Here is a 24,780-nt window from a genome sequence, read left to right on the forward strand (position 1 = left end):
CTATGGCTTCTCAACAAGAGAACAGGAAAAAAAGATTACGATTTTTAAACAAATTACTGCTAATTAGTCAACAGATAGTAAACTTTGTAACATGATATATGCAAAGAATTCAGTTCTGTAGTAAGCTGAGCTGGTGCTCAACTTAGTACAGAACTAAGGAGTTTGTTTCATTTGACCAATGTTTAGAACATTGCTTTAGAGTAAGTGTTTTGTTTAAGAGGTACTCAAAATAGCTTCTCTACTCAGGTTTTTTAGTGTAGTGGTTATCACGTTCGCCTATAATTTTTTTAAAAATCTATAATCTGAATAGCAATGTGTCTGTCTGATATGATGCAATTTTTCAAAATGTATTTACATGAAACACAAGCAGGACAGTTATTTGTAGCTGGTGGTGGTGCCAGACTTTCCCTGATGAGGGGCACTGTGTGTGGGCACGCATGAAACACAGACCAGTGGAGCAGTGTAAACAGCAGGCATTTAAACACCTTATATGTAAATGGGGAGTAGGATTGTTCAACACACGCATTCCGTTACCAAACACTCATCATCTTGTAACACTAAGACTTGAAACATGCTGAAACATGTGTTACCATTCATGTCATGTGTGTCCGAGTCAGTATATAGCTAAGCCTTTAGGTAGGATAGTAAAGCTAAACACATACTTTGTAGACAGCCATTTTATATTCTTTACCAATATATTCTTTATCAATCCAAATCCTGTACATGGTCCTTTTCTTTTTTGTTTGTTTTACAAAACAAACATTGAATTTTTTTTTAAGTCATTTAAACGATGTGGGATAATAATTCTTCTTCTTCTTCATAGTAGTAATAGGAGTATTATTATTTGTGGTAGTAATAGTATTGTTGTTGTTCACTTTAAAATGTGAATAACCAGTATACTTTAAATATATAACCTGCTTCCATATTTGTTATATTGCATTAATTGATCCGTAGAAATTAACTTTTTTTTTTTAAACGGAATTGGTGTTTTTTTCCATAATGGCAATGTTATCGATTATATTATAAGGGGAAAATGTTTGGCAACGAGACAAAGGTAGGAAACAAATTTGTATACAGCCTGAGATCACAGTAATGAAGAAATGACAAGCGTATGGACAGAGTATTAGTTTACAAATGTTTATTAAAACGTTGCGTTTTTGGAACATTGATCAACTTCAGTTAATGGAACACAAATAGGCATGCGAGACTGCGCGATGTTTTTAAACACCGAAAACAATTTTGAGTAACAAAGTGATTAATTGGCATAATAATTGTGCAAAAAAAGTGCTTGGTAAAGTTATAAGCTCAATAATATAAATGTGTCCAGTAGATAATTTAGTGGTAATATTAAAAATAGCGATACAGGGATCTTCCTTCTAAGTTGAGTATTTTGTTCTGAGAGGGTGAATATTATATTTGTTTATAGTTTTATAATGTGTTCTGTAACATGGTATATTTAATTGACATTGAATTGCTTTGTGTAATATTACGTTTTTAAACTAATAACTTAAAAAATATTATATGTTTCCGCCCGGTCTCGAACCGGGGACCTTTCGCGTGTTAGGCGAACGTGATAACCACTACACTACGGAAACGTATTCTTTGTTGTTTTGTTTTTAGCCAGTATATTTTATCGGCAAATTAACGCTACTACTACTAAATGGGATAAACAGACATATTCCCACTGAAAAGTATAGACTATTAAAGTGATGATACGGCTGTACTTAGAAAATGAACTAAACACGTGCATCACCAGCGACCTGTAGCACTTGCTGTGTTCAGTACTTGAGAGCTACTTTCAATGAAGTTTCCGTAGTGTAGTGGTTATCACGTTCGCCTCACACGCGAAAGGTCCCCGGTTCGAAACCGGGCGGAAACATTTTTTTTTGTATTATTATTTTTTCAGTGGTCTCCATTTGTTGCATTTTCAACGTTTAAAACCCATGTTTTTTTTTGTTTTTTTTTAAATGCAACGGTAAATGTATCATAGCGATAGCAGCGTTTGTTGTAACTTTTTGTTACCACCAATGCATTCACTCTGAGTCTGTTTGAGCTGTGTAGGCAGTGCCACCTGGTACAGCGATCTGATACTAAAACGTATTTTGGTAACTTGGAGAACGAATACCTTGGGTTGAGCAATACTGTTGGGTGGAAACGGGCTGCAGGGGTGAATAACATTTGCATACCCATAATGCACTTTGACGGGGCTTCCTTGAACAGGCTTCGAAATGTAAATGCAGTTACGGGAATGTATACAGACATACATTTTGTTTTAAAAGCATTTAAAATACCTTTAAAAACACCAAGACAATCGTGCTTTATACAAGATTAAAACAGACACAGATTAAAATCAACATGATAAAACCTGTGCTGCTTTAAAAGTGACTGGAAAAAAGAACCATCTATAAAAAACTGTGTATGTGAGCGCTGGGGAGTGCTCTCTTCAAAAAGTTCAAAAGGTGAACATAAAACAGAACAATAAACTATAAATCTAAAACTAAAGGGACAGGGGCAAAGGTACTGTGTATAAAACTGTGTGTTAAAATTCTAAAATTTTAAAACACTTAAAATGTAACTTTTAATAGTTGACATTAAAAATCTTAAAGATACGTAAATACAAAACAAAACCAAATAAAACATTCAAAATAAATCAAAAACAAGAGAGTCCATAAAACTGAAACAAAAAGACTACATAAAACCAGGGCACCGTTCAAAAACGGTCATGCCAGCTAAAAAGGGCGGAATGCTGGCATGACAAAATAAATAAAAGGCTTAGCGGTGTATAGTACAACCGGTTCTACTATACATACACAACTAAGACACCCACTTTCTTAGTGTGATCAAGAAGACTGCAGTCTGTAACAAATGTTACTTTGAATAGCACGCCCATTTATCATACCAACACTACATACTGCAATTCTATTATTTCACAACACAAGGAAGCCCCGCCAAAGCAGGGCATCAAAAAATTAGTTGAAACTCATAAATGTTCCTCTCCACGGAAATCTTTAGTAAAATACTCTTTTATTGAGATTTTACATTTTTTACATTTACACCCATTCGTTTTTTTCATTCATTTTACATTTCTTTTAAAGATGACATTCATGCATACAGACATACATTTTGTTTTAAAAGCATTTAAAATACATTTAAAAACACCAAGACAATTGTGCTTTGTACATGGTTAAAACAGACACAGATTAAAATCAACATGAAAAAAACCTGTGCTGCTTTAAAAGTGACTGGAAAAAAAGAACCATCTATAAAAAACCAGTGCTTGTGAGGGCCGGGGAGTGCTCTCTAAAAAAGTTCAAAAGTGAACATAAAACTATAGATCTAAAACAGGGACAGGGGAAAAGGGACAGTGTATAAAACAGTGAGTTAAAATTTTAAAATTTTAAAACACTTAAAATGTAACTTTTAATAGTTGACATTAAAAATCTTTTAGATACATAAAACAAAACATAACAAAATCAAATAAAACATTCAACGTAAATCAAATAAAAGTCCATAAAACTGAAACAAAAAGACTACATAAAACCAGGGCACCGTTCAAAAACGGTCATGCCAGCTAAAAAGGGCGGAATGCTGGCATGACAAAATAAATAAAAGGCTTAGCGGTGCCCCGTAGTCCCGCTCCTAGGAGCTAGCGGTTCCAGTTTTTTCCTTTATTCCATCTTCACATCCTGAAGTCCGGCGATCCTCCACTCCGCGCAGGCCTTGTCCTTCCCGAGGGTCCGGATGTCCAGAATTACAAAGTCCTTGATAAGAGTTTGTGCCCTTCTGGTCGTGGTGATAGTGTCTAGCTCCTGCTTGTGATAGACACAGACGTTACGGCCCTCCCACAGGATCTGCTTGACAACATTGATGACACGCCAAACGCACTTAGCTGTGCTGGTATCGATTCCTCCCGCAGGCCCATAGAGCACAGTCTCAGCGGTCATCTTGGCTGTGTCAGCAAACCTGTTTAGGAAGACAGAGACAGAGAGCCAGACACTGCCAGCCACATCACACTCCCAGAAGATATGGGCTGGTGTTTCTCTCTTGCGGCACTTTGCATAGGGGCATGTTTCTACTTGGGCTAGTCCCCTCCTGAACATGAACGCTCGAGTGGGGAGTGCACTGTGGACGGTGTTCCATGCTATATCCTTCTGGACATTACTGAGGCAGCTGTGAGACACATTCTCCCAGATTTTTTGGCTTTGGGTGAGGGAGAAAGTAGCTACTTTTTCAATTTCCTGGGAACCGGCAAGATATTTAGTTACAGCCTTGTATTCCCAGGAGGCCAATTTTGCTTTATCTAAGCCCAATTTATATATAGTGTCCCTTAAGGTTCTATAATACAATGGGGGGTCCCAGGAGTACGGCACGGTGTTATCAATAGTGCAGAGGCCCAAGGCCCTGAGACAGGTGGCAAAATAGAAACGATTCATGTAACATACCTTCCTGTCCAGGGCCTGGATGTTCTTGATAGTTTGCGTGAGCCCCTGCACTCGGGTGAGCTGCACAACGTCCGGGACCCCCTTACCTCCCTTCTTGTCGGCTTTACTCAGGGTGGCTCGCTTTACCCTCTCCATCTTGCTGCCCCAGATAAAGCGGTGGATAATGCGGTCCACCACTTTTTTGGTGGTCCTGTCTGGGGGAAAGATTTTTCCTACATAAGAGAGGATGGGGAACAGTATAGACTTGGTTATTAATACTCTACCCGTCATTGTTAAGGATCTTGTGCTCCATCCGCCAATCTTTTTACGGACCTGGTTAATGGCCGCCGTCCAGCTCTGGGCCCCCGAGCTATTGTTCTCGAAAATGAGGCCCAGAATCTTGATTTTGTACTTTTTGACAGGGTACATGTCCGACAGTTCCCTATCTACCTGCCAATTTTTAGACACGTAGACTTCGCTCTTGGACTTATTAATCACTGCCCTGGTCGCCGTGCAGTACTTCTCAAGGATATTACTAATCCGAGGTACCGACGATGTGTTGGTGCAAATGAGTGACACATCGTCCATATATGCTGTTGTTTTGACCTGGACCCCGTTGGATCCAGGCAGCTGGAAACCAGTTATATTGGTATCCCTACGAATTGCCTGCAGGAGGGGTTCGATGCACACGACATATAGCAGTGGGGATAGTGGGCAACCCTGTCTGACCCCTGACTGGATAGATATTTTACCAGTCAGGTGCCTGTTCACCAAGACTCGGGTACTAATATTTGTATAGATGGTTTTAACCCACCCCCTAAGTCCAGGAGCGAATTTCATCTGGTCCATCACTTTGTACATATATTCATGGCTTACCCTATCGAACGCCTTCTCCTGGTCAAGGTTGAACAGGCAGAGGGGATGGTTCCGTTCTCTAGAATAAGCCAGAATGTCCCTTGTTAACATTAAAATATCCGTGATGGACCTCCCTGGGACGCCACAAGCCTGGTCGGGGCCAATGACCAAAGGGAGGTGTACTTGTAGCCGGAGCATCAGAGCTTTGGCTAGTATCTTGTAATCCACGCAAAGGAGGCTGATTGGGCGCCAATTCCGTAGATCTTTAACTTCCCCTTTCTTATGAAGGAGAGTAATTACACTCTCCCGCATAGAAGGGCCCAACCGCTTCTCCCTGTAGACCGCTCTGTAGACCTCCGCTAAATGGACTTTTAGCGTGTCCCAAAAAAGATGGTAATACTCACCCGGGATGCCATCTGGACCTGGCGTCTTACCGGTGTTCATGGTCTTAACCGCCTGGGTGAGCTCCTCCAGCGTGAGTTCTGGGTCCTTCTCCTCCTCCTCGTCGTCCCGCACTGAGTCAGGCTCCAACTGGCTCAGGAACCACTCTATCAGGGTGTCATCTGTAGCTTTGATGTTATATAGGTCCCTATAGAAGTTCTCTACCACTTTTTTCACTCCCTCACTATCCTCTACTATCCTCCCCCTGCTGTCGAGCATGGAGGACATCAAGTGCCGCTTCTCCCTCGTTTTCTGGAAGAAGAAGCGAGTACACTTTTCGTCTTCCTCCACTTTTTGCACTTTTGCATTGTGCATGACCTTTCGTTGTTCCTCCCTACAAAGCACTGAAAGATCTAGCTTGGTCTGGGCTATCTCGTCGCTTACAGGGAACCCCCGAAGCTGAAGCAGGCTCAGACGCTGGAGGGCAGCATTCAGGTATTTATATTTGGCCCTCCTTTCTTTTGCTTTCCTCTTGCCTGCTGCTATGAAATAACCCTTAGTTCTCATTTTGACCATCTCCCACCACTCTATAGGGGAGTTGAATAGGTCACGCAAAGTGGTCCACTCAACAAGCCTGCTCTTATAGGCTGCAGCTATGGAGGGGTCATCGAGTAAGGAGGTGTTTAATTTCCAGACCCCTCACCCCATCTGGGAGGTCTGAGGGACCTGCAATGTTACCTGCAGGAGCCTATGGTCAGAGAAGAAGACGGCCTGGGTGTCTACTGCCGTCTTCGTAAGGGAGCTGGTATGCAGGACGAGATCTATACGGGAGAAGGAGGTCCCAGATGAGCTCACCCAGGTAAAGGGAGGCACCAGGTCCTTACCTGCATCACACAGGGAGAAATCAGATATTACGGAGGACAAAACTCTACTAGAGCGGTCGTTGCGTGGCCTGCTCCGGTCTACGTCCCTCAGAGCACAATTGAAGTCACCTGACACGATGACGGGTACGTTCCCCAGCAGGAGTGGACGCAGCTGTGGAAAAAATTGAACTCTTTCGTTTTGGTTAGTGGGTGCGTAGACATTGACCAGTCTGAGGGGAGTGTTGTTGTATGTCACATCCACGCTCAGAATTCTACCAGGTTCTACCTCCCTGCTGCTGCGGGAGGTAATAAATGGGTTTTTAAACAGGATACCTACTCCGTCGGCTCTGGCTATGTTGGAGCCCGACCAGAAGGAGTCCCCCAGGGTCCAACTCTCCTTCAGGTCCCTATAATCAGGGCTCGACGAAATACCACACTCCTGCAGAAAGATGAGATCTGCTTTCAAGTTAGCTAGATAGTTTAGTACATCAAATCTTTTTTGTGTCTCCCTGATGCTCCTGACATTAACAGACACACATATCAGGGCCATCAGGGTAGCTAACAAGAAAAGGAGTCGCTGCGTCCACCCCATAGCGACTATGATTGGGAGGTCAGGACACTCTTCCTACTCTTAGCTCTACGCTTGCTTCGAGGGGGCTTGGGCTTATTTGCAACTCCCATCACCCCTGAGAAGGTACTCACTGCTGCCTCGTCCAAGAAGGCACCGTCTTTATATGCACAGTACGTGGAGTTGTTTGGGCTATTCAACTCCCCACAAGGTAAGTCTGGTGGAACTTGCTCAGGGCCCCTCGGAACGTGTGGGTCAGCTTTGTCCTGGGGGGGGGGGGGGGGGTTATGACAGACAGCATTCTTTGGCTGTTACCGTCTGTTGAATTGGAGCTGTTAGCAGACTTCTGGCTTACCGCGTCCAGGGGTATTCCCATGTCCTCCAGTGCTGTATCTAGGAGGACCTCTAGGGGGCCCCTGGTTTTGCCCATACAAGGGAGGGGGTCAAGGATGCTTTGAAGGGAGGCCCTTCGCTTGAAGAGGGTCATTGCTACCGAGGTACTGCTGGTCAGGGAAGGTGTTGACCCCGACCTCTCCCTCGGTGCATTAGTGAACACCTCTTCTGCGAGGTGTGCTAGGGTTTGTGTCAACGACTGGGAAGGCTGGCTGGGGATGCCCTGGCTGGCTGCTACCTGCCCACTAGGCGGCAGTGTAGCCGTCCCACTCGCCTCCGTCTCTGCCTGCGAGGGCAAGACTGGGGACTTTGTGTGGACATTAGCTGGTTTTGGATCTATGGGGGCCACCTGCAACTTGCTGTCTTTGATCTTGATCTTCTTTCTTTTCCCCCCCTCGTCTCTACCCTTTCTTTTCCCCACCCTCTGCTGGTTCTTCACTCCCTTCCCCTCCTTCTCACTCTCACTTTCACTGTCGCTTTCGCTTTCCTCCCCCACGGACTCAATCCTTATGGCGTCATAACGAGAGCCGAGGGGGAGTGCTGGCGCTGAGAGGGCCCTACTCAGGGGGGGGCCGCTGCTGGGTCCGGGCTCCCTCCCTGCCTCGTGTTCTGTATCAGAGGAGCTACTGGAGGAGCTAGTGGAGTAGCTGTTGTACTCTCTCTCTGGGCTGGGGGAAGGGGTCCTTGTAAAACGGGACATGTCTCGGGGGCAGGGGGGGAGGGGGGTGCTGGTGATGATGGTGGTGCTGGAGTCTGGGTTTTGGATACTGTTGGTGGTGATGTGGACTGATCTTTGTTACTTGCTCCCTCTTCCTGCTCAGGCCTAGGCTTGTTCGTATTTGCCTTGCTGGCTCTGGCCATGTTGGCATAGGAAGAGGGGCAGTCCTTAAACAGGTGCCCCTTCTTTCCACACAAATTGCACTGCCTCTCTTCTCTGCAGTGGCTGGTCTCGTGGGGGGCGCTGCAGTTCCTGCACTTGACTACAGTACATGCAGCCGCCAGGTGTCCTAATTCCCCACATTTCCTGCAGAGTTTTGGCATCCCATTATAGAATACCAGCCCTCTGTTGGGCCCTAACACTATGGAGTTTGGAATGTGGCGGACGCCTCCAATGCCTGATGGATCAACATTAAGGCGTACCAGCCACTTTCTGGCTCCTGTCCAAACCCCATCTTCGTCTGTAATTTTCCTCCCTTCTGATGACACCCTCCCATAGCGGTTAAGCCATGTTGTAATATCACTTGAGAACTGTAAATTATGATAGTGTAATTTATGTGTGCCGTGTTAAATAATGACAGCTGTTCAAGTACCTTTTGTCCAATGTGTCAGTGTAGCGTATTTAGCAGTCTTTTTTTCAGAACAGGAGGGGAGGACCAAGTTAAAGTTAGCTTGATGTTCGATATTCATTTGATATTCGCTACTGTGGACGTAAACGCAAACCCGGCATGAATTAAAATAGCTTGAAACGCACTGCATTCCCCATCATCCCTAGACACTTGAGCAGGAGGATGATGGTGGGAAATGTTCTGAAGTTCACTAGTCAGACTAAACGATGAGCGCCAGTTTCGCGGTAGAATGTTCAGTCTCTGAGGTAAACTGAAAAGGCTAGCTGGGGTGACTGAAAGGGCTTGAATACCTAATAAAATACACTGTGTAATGACAACCTCTACAATACCAATACATTGTGTAATGACTGCCTTTACAATACCAATACATTATTCTTGTAGTTTGATCAGTGTTAATCTTTCTTAGTATTATACTTCTGAACCCTGGCAAGTATCTCTCTACCTCGCTTCGCCCACGCTACTCCACTACTCCGCTCGCTCCACTGGCTACCGATCACCGCTCGCATCCAGTTCAAGACTCTTGTACTAGCCTACAGATGCCTTGATCAGACTGCACCCAGCTACCTCCAGACCCTCATCTCTCCCTACACCCCCACTCGACCTCTCCGCTCCGCCTGCACTAGAAGACTGGCTCTACCTCCGCTACGCTCCCCTGCCTCCCGAGCCCGCTCCTTCTCCACCCTTGCTCCGCAGTGGTGGAACGACCTTCCTACAGATGTCAGGACTGCCCAGTCCCTGACCACATTCCGGCGCCTCCTTAAGACTCACCTCTTCAAACAGCACCTGTAGAACTCCTCTGTTGTATCCTGGGACACTATCACCCTTCATTTAAATATGCTTTATTTTGCTCTTATCTGCCCCCTATTTTACTGCATTTAATCCTGTACCTCAGAATATTGTAATCTGCCAAGTGTTTAATCTGTAGTATTTTGTACTTAATCATATCCTGATGTAACTATCACTATTTAATCATATCCTGATGTAACTTTCACTATTATCTGCTGTATTATTGAATTGTGGTTTGTCACACTTGAGAATTATTGTATTTCTTGTTCTTATTGTATGACTTATATTGTAACACTTGAATGTATTTGTATTTGCTTGCGATTGTAAGTCGCCCTGGATAAGGGCGTCTGCTAAGAAATAAATAATAATAATAATAATAAAAGTACTAATACCTCACAATATTATAATATCATAGTATACAAGGTAAATCATCATTTTTATATTATTACTGGTTGTTTTTTCAACAGTTCCTGTAATTTGTTAGTGTGACAGGTAAAACAAATTGGGTGAGAAAAGGAGGCAAAAAACTTTAAATTATAAAGAAACAGACATCCAAATTTGATGATTTTTTTATTGTTTGGGACAGCTGTATTTTTTGTCATTGAGTCTGCATAGCACTGACTTTGTTAAATAAATAAATGACAATAGTTCCTGTGCTTATGTTGATATTTAACAGATGTTTTCACAAACTTAAGCAAGTATTTTAGAAGAAAAAAAATGTTGTTGTCTCCTCCCCCAGTGCATTATTTATTGTAATCAAAATAATAAAATGGCCTAATAAAATTGCCAGTCGTTAATTTGAATTTCTTTCTTAGTACATTTAGTATTTATATAGCAGAACATTAACCTGGATGTTTTTTTTTTTACTTTGTCATGTTTACATTTCTAGTTGTCAAATCAAATAACAGTTTGGCCCCTGAAGGAGTTCAAACAGATTTCTCATGGCAGAATTCTAAATTAGACAAGTCCAAAGCCGGTGTCCACAGTATATATACAGGAAAGAAGATCCTCCTCAAATGATGAGTAGTGAAAGTCGTGTCTGGGTAGTTTAATGGTTTCGAAGCAGGTGGATGCTTTGGGCAGTTTGGTATCTGTGACCTCAACAGACAGCTCCTTCGGGAGGACCCCCCATCCAACCCAGAATCTGAGGAGATCAATCAGCACTCTTGGTGATGCTACAAAAGTAAAAAAATAAATAAATGCCTCTTTTCAAATTTCACAGGGTCTTGAGTACTGTCAGGTCAGCTTTTTGAAAAGTAACAAATATTTTTGCTTTTGTTTATTATAATGTGCTACGTATTATCTACCTATGTACATATAATACTTGCATATAAAAGACATGAAGGCTGTATTTGTGCTCTGAGTCGTAAAAAAAAAAAATCACAGTAGTCACATCAAAATGTTATTCCTCTACAAGATTATTCTTATTCATTAGATTCCCTTTCAGTGTGAACATTAGCTTATGTATTCTTTGTATAGGAATATTACATATGAAGTGGTGGCAAATGCTGTTTTGAGTGATGAAGAATAAGAAGTTGTCCCTTCTCATATAAGGTAAGAATGAGTTGGGTGGTTAAAATAAAATTATACATGGCGATGATTAATAGATTAAATTATACCGTTTCAATGAATGTCCTGAAGAAGCCTGTGATACGGCATTTAGTCTCAAGAGAACAGTCATCCTCATCATCATCTTCCTCCACATTCAGTGTGGGCCAGGTGATTCTTTCAAGGATCATCTTGAGGAAAAAAAGAATGAATAGATAAATGAATGAACGGCTGGGGATCTCTTTCTGAACCTTATTGGCCATTTTTGTTCCATTCCAATATTGAAATGGCTCAATACCAAGCTTCATCTCAAAGCTCTATACAAGCTGGGTTTTATATTGTAGACCAAAACATACTAGTATATGAGCTTCACAGTTACACCAAAAAATATATAAACTTCAGAATTAGAAATATAACTAGTAAATCACATTATCAAAACACTGAAACAGTAACACACTGCCACAGGCATTCAAAACTTAATTAGGGAACAACATGTAATAAAATGTAACACACCGGGGAGGTGTATAGTGTGTCAGAGGCCCTCGGAAACATCAGTGGAATAATATCACTTCTTTCCTTCAGGAGAGGCCAGACCAATGTCTCTTTCAGTCCTTTCCTCAGCTGTTTAACCTGTCGAGTTGTTCTTACAATAACCTACCACAAATAAGAAGAGTATAGCATAGAGTAATAAGCAAACTAAAGAATGTACCCAATTAAAATGCATAATAACTGTAAGTCAGGGGTGGTCAAACAGCCCTGTGGACTCCCATCCCCAGCCGGCAAAGGAACGACAGGATCGAACCAGCAACCTCAGAGTCGTAAAGCGCACCCTGCACTCCTACTGGAGGCCATTTCCGAATGCACCACTCGGGAGCCCAATCCAGTGGATTTTATAGGTCACCTTTCATTATCAATGTCTAAAACACATGGAAGAATTTCAATGTGCTGAATTAAGCAGGTGTATTTGTTAAATGAAGTCATTTAGTGATTGTTTCAACTAAAAATTCCCTCTTCAGACCTCAATCACAAGAGCTTTCCTTTTATTGAACAAATTTGCTGGATAGGGGCTCTCCATGACTGGGTTTGGCCACCCCTGCTGTAGGTTAATTACACAACTGACCAGTACAATGAGTAAACCGAACATGGATATGCACGAAACAAACCTACTTACAGCGTGAAGGAGGAGTTTGTCCATTAGCCAATGCCTATTTTCTTCTGTCACCCCTGGAAGATCCCAGCTTAATGCCAATTGCAGTATAATGCTTTTGTCTTCTTCACTGAGAACAATTTTTTGTAAGACTACATTAGCACAAACATTCCCTGAAACCCACTACATGCAAATTTCATCATTTTACTGCAAGTAAACCTTTCAAAATAGTTAATGTACTGTATTTAACATTGACCAATTACATGAACAAAAACTCTATACCTGCTGCTACAGCTGTCACTGTGACTATTTCTGAGAAAGAAAAGTCTCTCACAAAAGAGGCACTTCATCAGGGGCCCAGTGGATAAGGACAGTCCAGGAACCTACAAAATGAATTGCAGCAGACAATTTGGGTTTCTGGGTCCCTTAAATATTTTGCCGAGTACCCCTCATTAGGGCAAGGACTAACAGCCAAGATCCAGCTTCTCGTAGATCCTGAAATCTTCATTAGTTCAAATCCACCACCCTCACTCAGTTTGGGATAAGATTCGAATAACTGGCTTCTGAATCCTTCACAACTGCTGTCACAACCTTGACATAAAAAAAGAACACAAATGTAATAAATGTGAATCTAGCGAACATCTTACACACTGATACACAACCTTGTATTTTGCTGCTACTAGGCATAGGTTTTTTATTGGTTTTATTTTTGTATAGCATCAACACAAAGCTGAATGGATCACTAACTGCAAAACAATCCAAAACTAAATTCCAGACATTTACTTAGGAGTGGCATCTAAAAGGATTTTGGGAGCTTTATGATACTAATAGTGGTTGATGACATTTCAGTAGCATTGAGCAGTGGTTTAATAAAAAGTCTAAAATATCGAAGGTAACATTGCATTAAGCTCTACATCGCGTTATTTGTTATTATAGAGCTTCTCATTAGGTTTATTTGTATCTGCTTTTAGAGTCGTGATATATACTGAGCATCGAAAGAAACTTTTTAGATAATTTCGCTAGAATGACTAATTCTGTTTTACAGCAGGTGCAGTAAGATTGTAATGTGCTGATTAACAATTGACATTGTACTGTCTGTATACAGTTATGAGGGGACAGGGGGTACTGTGGAATTCTCAGGCAAGCGTGTGGCCACCGTTGCTGAGCAGCGGACATTTTGTCAATGTCCATCATGTATATATCTGGGTTTTTTTTCGAATTAAATAATAGTGATACGTTTCTTGTGATGCTCAGTATATGTACTATTAAATAAACCGTTTCATTTTGACAGAATATTTGCATAAACGTACCTTGAAAGGAGATTCTTTTCTCCCCCAGTCCTGCTACATTCAATTCGTCTTTCTGCTGTCTAGTCGGCACCGTGGAAACGGTTTTCCCTTTTAGACAGCAAAAGCTGTGAGTGTAATAACACCAACACGGCGCTGGAGTGGGAACGCTCGTCTCCTTTTTGAAGACGATCCTCTATGGGGCGAAAATCCTTGAAAAAAAAAAAAAGAGGGACAAAAAATATAAACTGTAAAATATTACTATACCATTATAGCATGCAGAAATTGTGAATCTAACCCACTTGAAACAGACACAGTACGGTTAAGAACAAATTGAAGGAGAATGCTCAGCAAAACAATTAAACTACTAGCTAGATAATTAATTGAGGCCGATTTCTATACTGTCTACAGCCTGGGTTCGTGCAGTCGTGGCTCTATTTGTCGGTGGAGGAGATTGAGATCTGGGTGTGTTTTCTAAGCGATCCGCTGCTTCACGAAGAAGCGAAGATATGAACCTCTCCATCTTCTAAACTCACATGCAACTGGCGCTGGAAACAAAATGCTCACATACACGACCTTCCAACACACAGTGGTCTAGCGAGCCCACATCGGCATCGATTGTGTTCCCTGGAGCAGGGAGGGACAATCTTCCTACAGCCAATAGTGTACTTGATACCGCCCACTAAGCTGTGATTGACAGGGGGTTTTGTCACAGTGAAATGTAAAAAGAAATAGAGAAGAGGCTTCGAAATGTAAATGCAGTTCCGGGAATGTAAAAGCGCACTGTGGAATGTAAATAGCAAAGCGGCAAACGTGAAATAAATATATGAATAAATAAATAAATGAATGAATGAATGAATGAATGAATAAATAAATAAATAAATGTTGAACTAAATGAATGAATAAATGAATACATGTTGCAATTAATAAATGGACATTTGTTTATTCATTCATTTATTTATTTCAACATTTATTTATTCATTTATTTATTTCTCTATGTATTTATTTTTAATATTGCCACGGATAGTCCTCCATACTCCATAAAATACAGCGATCTGATAGTAAAACGTATTTTGGTAACTTGGAGAAGAAATACCTTGGGTTGAGCAATACTGTTGAGTGGAAACGGCGCTGCAGGGGTGAATCACATTTGCATACCCATAATGCACTCTGGCAGAATCTAACTTCCTCTTATGAAATGCATGTTATTAAAATATCATATTTAAATCTAAATGTCAACATACAGTACTTGTATACTGTTTTGGTTGTTTTTCTCAAGAATTAGACATTAAAATGCTCGTTTAAACCAAACAAAAAAAAAATAACCGTCCTTTGTTACAATAGCAATATGAGTAGGTTGCCTTCTGCACTAACAAATGTTAATATACTCTGGTTTCTCTTCAGATCGCATAAATCTTTCGCCTTTTACTAAAGATTTCCGTGGAGAGGAACATTTATGAGTTTCAACTAATTTTTTGATGCCCTGCTTTGGCGGGGCTTCCTTGTGTTGTAAAATAATAGAATTGCAGTGTGTAGTGTTGGTATGATAAATGGGCGTGCTATTCAAAGTAACATTTGTTACAGACTGCAGTCTTCTTGATCACACTAAGAAAGTGGGTGTCTTAGTTGTGTATGTATAGTAGAACCGGTTGTACTATACACCGCTAAGCCTTTTATTTATTTTGTCATGCCAGCATTCCGCCCTTTTTAGCTGGCATGACCGTTTTTCAACGGTGCCCTGGTTTTATGTAGTCTTTTTGTTTCAGTTTTATGGACCTTTGATTTAATTTGAATGTTTTATTTGATTTTGTTTTGTTTTGTTTTTATGTATCTTTAAGATTTTTAATGTAAACTATTAAAAGTTACATTTTAAGTGTTTTAAAATTTTAGAATTTTAACTCACTGTTTTATACACTGTCCCTTTTCCCCTGTCCCTGTTTTAGATCTAGTTTTATGTTCACTTTTGAACCTTTTTAGAGAGCACTCCCCGGCCCTCACAAGCACTGGTTTTTTATAGATGGTTCTTTTTTTCCAGTCACTTTTAAAACAGCACAGGTTTTTTTCATGTTGATTTTAATCTGTGTCTGTTTTAACCATGTACAAAGCACAATTGTCTTGGTGTTTTTAAATGTATTTTAAATGCTTTTAAAACAAAATGTATGTCTGTATGCATGAATGTCATCTTTAAAAGAAATGTAAAATGAATGAAAAAACGAATGGGTGTAAATGTAAAAAATGTAAAATCTCAATAAAAGAGTATTTTACTAAAGATTTCCGTGGAGAGGAACATTTATGAGTTTCAACTAATTTTTGATGCCCTGCTTTGGCGGGGCTTCCTTGTGTTGTAAAATAATAGAATTGCAGTGTGTAGTGTTGGTATGATAAATGGGCGTGCTATTCAAAGTAACATTTGTTACAGACTGCAGTCTTCTTGATCACACTAAGAAAGTGGGTGTCTTAGTTGTGTATGTATAGTAGAACCGGTTGTACTATACACCGCTAAGCCTTTTATTTATTTTGTCATGCCAGCATTCCGCCCCTTTTAGCTGGCATGACCGTTTTTGAACGGTGCCCTGGTTTTATGTAGTCTTTTTGTTTCAGTTTTATGGACTCTCTTGTTTTTGATTTATTTTGAATGTTTTATTTGGTTTTGTTTTGTATTTACGTATCTAAAAGATTTTTAATGTCAACTATTAAAAGTTACATTTTAAGTGTTTTAAAATTTTAGAATTTTAACTCACTGTTTTATACACTGTCCATTTTCCCCTGTCCCTGTTTTAGATCTATAGTTTTATGTTCACTTTTGAACTTTTTTAGAGAGCACTCCCCGGCCCTCACAAGCACTGGTTTTTTATAGATGGTTCTTTTTTTCCAGTCACTTTTAAAGCAGCACAGGTTTTTTTCATGTCGATTTTAATCTGTGTCTGTTTTAACCATGTATAAAGCACAGTTGTCTTCAGGTCTCTGGTTTCTCTTCAGTTCGAATAAATCTTTCTAAGACTAAGGCTTAGAGGGTAGTGGCATTGCCCGCTCCCTCCGAGGGTCTGTGAGAGGTTTGTTCGGGTGAGGAGGAACAGAATTTTTTTTATTTTTGACTGGCTTTCTTCAGCTCGGCAACTTTTTGGAAGACTAATGCTCAGTCTGGTTTTGGCTTGCCCAATCCAGGCCGAGGGTCTTTCAAGATTTTGTTGACTGTTGAGAGCAGTTCTTTCTTTTTCAGGCGGTTCCAGTTTTTTTCTTTTTCAGGCGGTTCCGGCTTTTCCAGACGTTCCTGGAGTTAGAGAGAAGGAGGACCTACCATCCAGACGACCTTTGAGGACCCTTTGATGACCTAGACGACCTCATCCCCAGCCCTTGATTGTAATCGAGATCCAGACCGAGAGAGCAGCAGGCGCCCAGCAGAGGGCGCCATCTGGGAGGAGCAGAGGGCGGCCCCGGACCCCGAGGAGGCGTCACAGCCACGATTCTTCCTACGTGGTCTCGGTGCCAAGCAGCGCCCCCTACTCCGCCAGGGAAGGACACCGTTCACCTGGGGAGGGGGTCCCTCTTGCGAGGCGACCATCTCCTCAGGGACTAAAGTAATAGTTCCTTCAACTGCCCAGATTTGCTGCTTACGTTGTTTCTTTTCCGTAGAGAGAGACAACCCGGACGTCCAGAGGCTTCTCCCACCCCAATCGGAGGAGCCAGCTGAAGGATGGCGTTCCGGCCAACCCAGGAGACCAGGAGGCACAATGCGGTGCGCTTCACAAGAAACAAGCAAGATGAAACGGAACCAGGACTGACGAGACTGGAGTTCAGCCGGACCATTCTTCAGAGGGGTATGGGTTTTTCCCCTTCTGACTTGAATTGTTTGGTGAAATTGCCAGGGCTTAAGGAAGTGTTTGAGGTCAGTTTTAGGAACCCCCAAAAGTTACAAGAAATGTGGTCCTTTTGGGGGGAGAATAAATATCTCGCTCCATACAAAGAATTTTGTGTGGATGCACTGACAGACAGAGAAATGAAAGTTGTTACTGTCCAATTTTTCAATGAGGCTGTTAGCGACTATGATATTACAACATGGCTTAACCGCTATGGGAGGGTGTCATCAGAAGGGAGGAAAATTACAGATGAAGATGGGGTTTGGACAGGAGCCAGAAAGTGGCTGGTACGCCTTAATGTTGATCCATCGGGCATTGGAGGCGTCCGCCACATTCCAAACTCCATAGTGTTAGGGCCCAACAGAGGGCTGGTATTCTATAATGGGATGCCAAAACTCTGCAGGAAATGTGGGGAATTAGGACACCTGGCGGCCGCGTGTACTGTAGTCAAGTGCAGGAACTGCGGCGCCCCCCACGAGACCAGCCACTGCAGAGAAGAGAGGCAGTGCAATTTGTGTGGAAAGAAGGGGCACCTGTTTAAGGACTGCCCCTCTTCCTATGCCAACATGGCCAGAGCCAGCAAGGCAAACACGAACAAGCCTAGGCCTGAGCAGGAAGAGGGAGCAAGTAACAAAGATCAGTCCACATCACCACCAACAGTATCCAAGACCCAGACTCTAGCACCACCATCATCACCAGCACCCCCCTCACCCCCCCGCCCCCGAGACATGTCCCGTTTTACGAGGACCCCTTCCCCCAGCCCAGAGAGAGAGTACAACAGCCACTCCACTAGCTCCTCCAGTAGCTCCTCTGATGCAGAACACGAGGCAGGGAGGGAGCCCGGACCCAGCAGCGGCCCCCCCCTGAGTAGGGCCCTCTCAGCGCCAGCACTCCCCCTCGGCTCTCGTTATGACGCCATAAGGATTGAGTCCGTGGGGGAGGAAAGCGAAAGCGACAGTGAAAGTGAGAGTGAGAAGGAGGGGAAGGGAGTGAAGAACCAGCAGAGGGTGGGGAAAAGAAAGGGTAGAGACGAGGGGGGGAAAAGAAAGAAGATCAGGATCAAAGACAGCAAGTTGCAGGTGGCCCCCATAGATCCAAAACCAGCTAATGTCCACACAAAGTCCCCAGTCTTGCCCTCGCAGGCAGAGACGGAGGCGAGTGGGACGGCTACACTGCCGCCTAGTGGGCAGGTAGCAGCCAGCCAGGGCATCCCCAGCCAGCCTTCCCAGTCGTTGGCACATACCCTAGCACACCTCGCAGAAGAGGTGTTCACTAATGCACCGAGGGAGAGGTCGGGGTCAACACCTTCCCTGACCAGCAGTACCTCGGTAGCAATGACCCTCTTCAAGCGAAGGGCCTCCCTTCAAAGCATCCTTGACCCCCTCCCTTGTATGGGCAAAACCAGGGGCCCCCTAGAGGTCCTCCTAGATACAGCACTGGAGGACATGGGAATACCCCTGGACGCGGTAAGCCAGAAGTCTGCTAACAGCTCCAATTCAACAGACGGTAACAGCCAAAGAATGCTGTCTGTCATAACCCCCCCCCAGGACAAAGCTGACCCACACGTTCCGAGGGGCCCTGAGCAAGTTCCACCAGACTTACCTTGTGGGGAGTTGAATAGCCCCAACAACTCCACGTACTGTGCATATAAAGACGGTGCCTTCTTGGACGAGGCAGCAGTGAGTACCTTCTCAGGGGTGATGGGAGTTGCAAATAAGCCCAAGCCCCCTCGAAGCAAGCGTAGAGCTAAGAGTAGGAAGAGTGTCCCGACCTCCCAATCATAGTCGCTATGGGGTGGACGCAGCGACTCCTTTTCTTGTTAGCTACCCTGATGGCCCTGATATGTGTGTCTGTTAATGTCAGGAGCATCAGGGAGACACAAAAAAGATTTGATGTACTAAACTATCTAGCTAACTTGAAAGCAGATCTCATCTTTCTGCAGGAGTGTGGTATTTCGTCGAGCCCTGATTATAGGGACCTGAAGGAGAGTTGGACCCTGGGGGACTCCTTCTGGTCGGGCTCCAACATAGCCAGAGCCGACGGAGTAGGTATCCTGTTTAAAAACCCATTTATTACCTCCCGCAGCAGCAGGGAGGTAGAACCTGGTAGAATTCTGAGCGTGGATGTGACATACAACAACACTCCCCTCAGACTGGTCAATGTCTACGCACCCACTAACCAAAACGAAAGAGTTCAATTTTTTCCACAGCTGCGTCCACTCCTGCTGGGGAACGTACCCGTCATCGTGTCAGGTGACTTCAATTGTGCTCTGAGGGACGTAGACCGGAGCAGGCCACGCAACGACCGCTCTAGTAGAGTTTTGTCCTCCGTAATATCTGATTTCTCCCTGTGTGATGCAGGTAAGGACCTGGTGCCTCCCTTTACCTGGGTGAGCTCATCTGGGACCTCCTTCTCCCGTATAGATCTCGTCCTGCATACCAGCTCCCTTACGAAGACGGCAGTAGACACCCAGGCCGTCTTCTTCTCTGACCATAGGCTCCTGCAGGTAACATTGCAGGTCCCTCAGACCTCCCAGATGGGGTCAGGGGTCTGGAAATTAAACACCTCCTTACTCGATGACCCCTCCATAGCTGCAGCCTATAAGAGCAGGCTTGTTGAGTGGACCACTTTGCGTGACCTATTCAACTCCCCTATAGAGTGGTGGGAGATGGTCAAAATGAGAACTAAGGGTTATTTCATAGCAGCAGGCAAGAGGAAAGCAAAAGAAAGGAGGGCCAAATATAAATACCTGAATGCTGCCCTCCAGCGTCTGAGCCTGCTTCAGCTTCGGGGGTTCCCTGTAAGCGACGAGATAGCCCAGACCAAGCTAGATCTTTCAGTGCTTTGTAGGGAGGAACAACGAAAGGTCATGCACAATGCAAAAGTGCAAAAAATGGAGGAAGACGAAAAGTGTACTCGCTTCTTCTTCCAGAAAACGAGGGAGAAGCGGCACTTGATGTCCTCCATGCTCGACAGCAGGGGGAGGATAGTAGAGGATAGTGAGGGAGTGAAAAAAGTGGTAGAGAACTTCTATAGGGACCTGTATAACATCAAAGCTACAGATGACACCCTGATAGAGTGGTTCCTGAGCCAGTTGGAGCCTGACTCAGTGCGGGACGACGAGGAGGAGGAGAAGGACCCAGAACTCACGCTGGAGGAGCTCACCCAGGCGGTTAAGACCATGAACACCGGTAAGACGCCAGGTCCAGATGGCATCCCGGGTGAGTATTACCATCTTTTTTGGGACACGCTAAAAGTCCATTTAGCGGAGGTCTACAGAGCGGTCTACAGGGAGAAGCGGTTGGGCCCTTCTATGCGGGAGAGTGTAATTACTCTCCTTCATAAGAAAGGGGAAGTTAAAGATCTACGGAATTGGCGCCCAATCAGCCTCCTTTGCGTGGATTACAAGATACTAGCCAAAGCTCTGATGCTCCGGCTACAAGTACACCTCCCTTTGGTCATTGGCCCTGACCAGGCTTGTGGCGTCCCAGGGAGGTCCATCACGGATATTTTAATGTTAACAAGGGACATTCTGGCTTATTCTAGAGAACGGAACCATCCCCTCTGCCTGTTCAACCTTGACCAGGAGAAGGCGTTCGATAGGGTAAGCCATGAATATATGTACAAAGTGATGGACCAGATGAAATTCGCTCCTGGACTTAGGGAGTGGGTTAAAACCATATATACAAACATTAGTACCCGAGTCTTGGTGAACAGGCACCTGACTGGTAAAATATCTATCCAGTCAGGGGTCAGACAGGGTTGCCCACTATCCCCACTGCTATATGTCGTGTGCATTGAACCCCTCCTGCAGGCAATTCGTAGGGATACCAATATAACTGGTTTCCAGCTGCCTGGATCCAACGGGGTCCAGGTCAAAACAACAGCATATATGGACGATGTGTCACTCATTTGCACCAACACATCGTCGGTACCTCGGATTAGTAATATCCTTGAGAAGTACTGCACGGCGACCGGGGCAGTGATTAATAAGTCCAAGAGCGAAGTCTACGTGTCTAAAAATTGGCAGGTAGATAGGGAACTGTCGGACATGTACCCTGTCAAAAAGGACAAAATCAAGATTCTGGGCCTCATTTTCGAGAACAATAGCTCGGGGGCCCAGAGCTGGACGGCGGCCATTAACCAGGTCCGTAAAAAGATTGGCGGATGGAGCACAAGATCCTTAACAATGACGGGTAGAGTATTAATAACCAAGTCTATACTGTTCCCCATCCTCTCTTATGTAGGAAAAATCTTTCCCCCAGACAGGACCACCAAAAAAGTGGTGGACCGCATTATCCACCGCTTTATCTGGGGCAGCAAGATGGAGAGGGTAAAGCGAGCCACCCTGAGTAAAGCCGACAAGAAGGGAGGTAAGGGGGTCCCGGACGTTGTGCAGCTCACCCGAGTGCAGGGGCTCACGCAAACTATCAAGAACATCCAGGCCCTGGACAGGAAGGTATGTTACATGAATCGTTTCTATTTTGCCACCTGTCTCAGGGCCTTGGGCCTCTGCACTATTGATAACACCGTGCCGTACTCCTGGGACCCCCCATTGTATTATAGAACCTTAAGGGACACTATATATAAATTGGGCTTAGATAAAGCAAAATTGGCCTCCTGGGAATACAAGGCTGTAACTAAATATCTTGCCGGTTCCCAGGAAATTGAAAAAGTAGCTACTTTCTCCCTCACCCAAAGCCAAAAAATCTGGGAGAATGTGTCTCACAGCTGCCTCAGTAATGTCCAGAAGGATATAGCATGGAACACCGTCCACAGTGCACTCCCCACTCGAGCGTTCATGTTCAGGAGGGGACTAGCCCAAGTAGAAACATGCCCCTATGCAAAGTGCCGCAAGAGAGAAACACCAGCCCATATCTTCTGGGAGTGTGATGTGGCTGGCAGTGTCTGGCTCTCTGTCTCTGTCTTCCTAAACAGGTTTGCTGACACGGCCAAGATGACCGCTGAGACTGTGCTCTATGGGCCTGCGGGAGGAATCGATACCAGCACAGCTAAGTGCGTTTGGCGTGTCATCAATGTTGTCAAGCAGATCCTGTGGGAAGGCCGTAACGTCTGTGTCTATCACAAGCAGGAGCTAGACACTATCACCACGACCAGAAGGGCACAAACTCTTATCAAGGACTTTGTAATTCTGGACATCCGGACCCTCGGGAAGGACAAGGCCTGCGCGGAGTGGAGGATCGCCGGACTTCAGGACGTGAAGATGGAATAAAGGAAAAAACTGGAACCGCTAGCTCCTAGGAGCGGGACTACGGGGCACCGCTAAGCCTTTTATTTATTTTGTCATGCCAGCATTCCGCCCTTTTTAGCTGGCATGACCGTTTTTCAACGGTGCCCTGGTTTTATGTAGTCTTTTTGTTTCAGTTTTATGGACCTTTGATTTAATTTGAATGTTTTATTTGATTTTGTTTTGTTTTGTTTTATGTATCTTTAAGATTTTTAATGTAAACTATTAAAAGTTACATTTTAAGTGTTTTAAAATTTTAGAATTTTAACTCACTGTTTATACACTGTCCCTTTTCCCCTGTCCCTGTTTTAGATCTAGGTTTATGTTCACTTTTTTAGAGAGCACTCCCCGGCCCTCACAAGCACTGGTTTTTTATAGATGGTTCTTTTTTTCCAGTCACTTTTAAAACAGCACAGGTTTTTTTCATGTTGATTTTAATCTGTGTCTGTTTTAACCATGTACAAAGCACAATTGTCTTGGTGTTTTTAAATGTATTTTAAATGCTTTTAAAACAAAATGTATGTCTGTATGCATGAATGTCATCTTTAAAAGAAATGTAAAATGAATGAAAAAACGAATGGGTGTAAATGTAAAAAATGTAAAATCTCAATAAAAGAGTATTTTACTGACTGTTGAGAGCAGTTTTTTCTTTTTCAGGCGGTTCCAGTTTTTTTCTTTTTCAGGCTTTTCCAGACGTTCCTGGAGTTAGAGAGAAGGAGGACCTACCATCCAGACGACCTTTGAGGACCCTTTGATGACCTAGACGACCTCATCCCCAGCCCTTGATTGCAATCGAGATCCAGACCGAGAGAGCAGCAGGCGCCCAGCAGAGGGCGCCATCTGGGAGGAGCAGAGGGCGGCCCCGGACCCCGAGGAGGCGTCACAGCCACGATTCTTCCTACGTGGTCTCGGTGCCAAGCAGCGCCCCCTACTCCGCCAGGGAAGGACACCGTTCACCTGGGGAGGGGGTCCCTCTTGCGAGGCGACCATCTCCTCAGGGACTAAAGTAATAGTTCCTTCAACTGCCCAGATTTGCTGCTTACGTTGTTTCTTTTCCGTAGAGAGAGACAACCCGGACGTCCAGAGGCTTCTCCCACCCCAATCGGAGGAGCCAGCTGAAGGATGGCGTTCCGGCCAACCCAGGAGACTAGGAGGCACAATGCGGTGCGCTTCACAAGGACCCAGCAAGAGGAAACGGAACCAGGACTGACGAGACTGGAGTTCAGCCGGACCATTCTTCAGAGGGGTATGGGTTTTTCCCCTTCTGACTTGAATTGTTTGGTGAAATTGCCAGGGCTTAAGGAAGTGTTTGAGGTCAGTTTTAGGAACCCCCAAAAGTTACAAGAAATGTGGTCCTTTTGGGGGGAGAATAAATATCTCGCTCCATACAAAGAATTTTGTGTGGATGCACTGACAGACAGAGAAATGAAAGTTGTTACTGTCCAATTTTTCAATGAGGCTGTTAGCGACTATGATATTACAACATGGCTTAACCGCTATGGGAGGGTGTCATCAGAAGGGAGGAAAATTACAGATGAAGATGGGGTTTGGACAGGAGCCAGAAAGTGGCTGGTACGCCTTAATGTTGATCCATCGGGCATTGGAGGCGTCCGCCACATTCCAAACTCCATAGTGTTAGGGCCCAACAGAGGGCTGGTATTCTATAATGGGATGCCAAAACTCTGCAGGAAATGTGGGGAATTAGGACACCTGGCGGCCGCATGTACTGTAGTCAAGTGCAGGAACTGCGGCGCCCCCCACGAGACCAGCCACTGCAGAGAAGAGAGGCAGTGCAATTTGTGTGGAAAGAAGGGGCACCTGTTTAAGGACTGCCCCTCTTCCTATGCCAACATGGCCAGAGCCAGCAAGGCAAATACGAACAAGCCTAGGCCTGAGCAGGAAGAGGGAGCAAGTAACAAAGATCAGTCCACATCACCACCAACAGTATCCAAGACCCAGACTCCAGCACCACCATCATCACCAGCACCCCCCTCACCCCCCCGCCCTCGAGACATGTCCCGTTTTACGAGGACCCCTTCCCCCAGCCCAGAGAGAGAGTACAACAGCTACTCCACTAGCTC

The 24,780-nt window shown here is 44.1% G+C and overlaps 1 long non-coding RNA gene and 3 other non-coding genes across 4 annotated transcripts; 2 read left to right on the forward strand and 2 right to left on the reverse strand.

Moving 5' to 3' along the window:
* Window positions 1-1,522: 1,522 nt before the first annotated feature.
* Window positions 1,523-1,595, reverse strand: trnav-aac (transfer RNA valine (anticodon AAC)). The gene has a single exon. It is a non-coding gene; the product is annotated as a tRNA-Val (tRNA).
* A 211-nt stretch (window positions 1,596-1,806) lies between these two features.
* On the forward strand, window positions 1,807-1,879 carry trnav-cac (transfer RNA valine (anticodon CAC)). The gene has a single exon. It is a non-coding gene; the product is annotated as a tRNA-Val (tRNA).
* Window positions 1,880-11,702: 9,823 nt separating this feature from the next.
* LOC131699603 (uncharacterized) lies at window positions 11,703-14,232 on the reverse strand. The gene is made up of 4 exons (XR_009308206.1): window positions 14,131-14,232; window positions 13,619-13,806; window positions 12,591-12,899; window positions 11,703-11,815 (listed from the first exon to the last, which is right to left on the reverse strand). It is a non-coding gene; the product is annotated as an uncharacterized LOC131699603 (long non-coding RNA).
* Window positions 14,233-14,978: 746 nt separating this feature from the next.
* Window positions 14,979-15,093, forward strand: LOC117413519 (U5 spliceosomal RNA). The gene has a single exon (XR_004546061.3). It is a non-coding gene; the product is annotated as a U5 spliceosomal RNA (small nuclear RNA).
* The last annotated feature ends 9,687 nt before the right edge of the window (window positions 15,094-24,780 follow it).

Source organism: Acipenser ruthenus, chromosome 23, assembly GCF_902713425.1.
Source record: "Acipenser ruthenus chromosome 23, fAciRut3.2 maternal haplotype, whole genome shotgun sequence".
NCBI lineage: Eukaryota > Metazoa > Chordata > Actinopteri > Acipenseriformes > Acipenseridae > Acipenser > Acipenser ruthenus.